This window comes from Lipotes vexillifer, unplaced genomic scaffold, assembly GCF_000442215.2.
Source record: "Lipotes vexillifer unplaced genomic scaffold, Lipotes_vexillifer_v1.1 scaffold437, whole genome shotgun sequence".
NCBI lineage: Eukaryota > Metazoa > Chordata > Mammalia > Artiodactyla > Lipotidae > Lipotes > Lipotes vexillifer.
The window spans coordinates 1,194,216-1,195,977 of NW_006785990.1; the positions used below are offsets into that span (position 1 = coordinate 1,194,216).

A 1,762-nucleotide genomic window follows, 5' to 3' on the forward strand; every position below is an offset into this window, starting at 1 on the left:
GCCCCCCCCCCCAGCCCCCGCTCCCGTGCCGGCCCCCCCCACGCAACTCCTCCCTCCTAGGCGAGTGTCGGCGGCGGCGGCGGCGACGGCTGCCGAGATTGGAATCCGCCTGCTGGCGCTTGGCAAAGGAGGAGGGAGGAGGGCGGGCAGGAAGGCTCGAGCTGCGCTGCGTCCGTCCGCGCGAGACGAGAATCGTACGGCCGCGCGAGGGGCGACCGGGCTGGGGCCGCTGCACGCCCAGGGCGGAGGCCGAGCCGGGCCCCCGCCTTGCCCCGGCGGCTCGCCGCGCCCACCCCGCTCCGCGCCGAGGGCTGCAGGATGAGTTCCCCAGGGTCCGGGTGAGTTGGCTCGTCCGGAGAGTGCGTGTGCGCGTCGGAAGAGTCCGGCCGCGGCTGGGAGGCTGGCGCGGGCTCGGGGCGAAGTTTCGGGGGGAGCCGGGAGAGCGAGGGAGGCCCAAGCTGGGGGCCGCCGGGCCTGGCCGCTCAGCAGGGTCCCCGCTGCCCCGGCTGTGTCAGGCCGCGGCCGACTGGGCCCTGCCGCCCCGGGCCTGGCCCTGCCGGAGACCCGGGCCCCCTGGCTGCCCCCCGCGACGTCCCCGCCTCTGGGCCCCTCTTTGTTCCCCACCCCCGGGTTTCAGGCCGAGTTTGGGGAGGCGGTGTGGGCGAAAGCCGCCACCAAGGACGATTCTTGAATCCTTAAATGGGAAAGGCGCTCACCTCCCCGCCCGGGAGCTGCGAGGGTGATATTCGCAATTTGTCCATTATGTTTCTGCAAAAAAAAAAAAAAAAAAGGAGAAAACGAATGTCTGTTTCGTGGGGCGGTAGAGCCAGGAGGAACTGCCAGCCCTCCCGCAAAACTTGCCCGCGGGAAGGTGCCAGGTTTCTCGGAGGTTCACCTGTTGTCCTGCGCTGCCTCCGCTGCCATGTCTGTTGTGATTCTGCACTTCAGTTTCTGAAAACTTTCTGCTGGATTGAATGTAACCTTTTTTTTCTCTTTCCACACTCCTAGTGGAAAGGTTTGGCAAAAAAAAAAAAAAAAAAAAAGCTTGCGTCAGGGAAGAAAAATAATGTGCTGTGTGCTAGGATCTGGCGTTTTGTGACTTTGTGCTCTTTCAGGCTCTCGGATGTTTTAATTTGTTCAAAGTGCTGCAGGTTTTGTCTTTCAGACGGTTAGCAAACTGTTCTGAGTACATAGTACGAACTTGGCACGTTCACCTGTGTTACGTCATTTAATCCCTATGATAATCCTGGTTAGTATATTCCTCATTTTTTAGAAGAGGAAACCGAGACGCTAAGAGGTTGTATAACTTGTCTAAATGAGCTTGGATTTGAACCCAAGATTTTCTCTATTATTCAGGATCTGTTAAAGTGAGGCATGCGAAGAGTTAAACAACAACAACTACAAAAAGCCTTTCTCTGCAGACACTCTGACGTTTAGGAGCGCTCTTCAGTAAACTCATACTTGAAATGATCGCTCATTTGTTGCTTGAGTTGAAAACAACTCCTTTATTGTATTTATTTCAAAAGAGGAGTTCAAGTCTGAATTAAAGTAGAATGTATCAATGCTTATAACTTTTAAGTTTTTGAAATAGAAAGTTTCTGAACGAGAATTTAATTTAAATATTTAAAATTAAAGCTAAAATACGGGCAGTTCTGAGCTAGAAATGGGTTGCAGTTTACAAAAGGCCAGTTGAAATTTAGAATGACCTCTTAACAGAATCAGTGTTCCACTCCTATTTTGTACCACCACCCCGCCCCCCCCC

At 54.8% G+C, this 1,762-nt stretch overlaps 1 protein-coding gene across 1 annotated transcript in view; it reads left to right on the forward strand.

The window, feature by feature from the left end:
* Nucleotides 1–191: 191 nt before the first annotated feature.
* Nucleotides 192–1,762, forward strand: part of BMPR1A (bone morphogenetic protein receptor type 1A) — a 155,622-nt gene continuing 154,051 nt past the window's right edge. The window contains exon 1 of the mRNA XM_007458361.1: nt 192–338. The gene's annotated coding sequence lies outside the window, so the exon portion shown is untranslated. The remainder of the gene's footprint in view (nt 339–1,762) is intronic.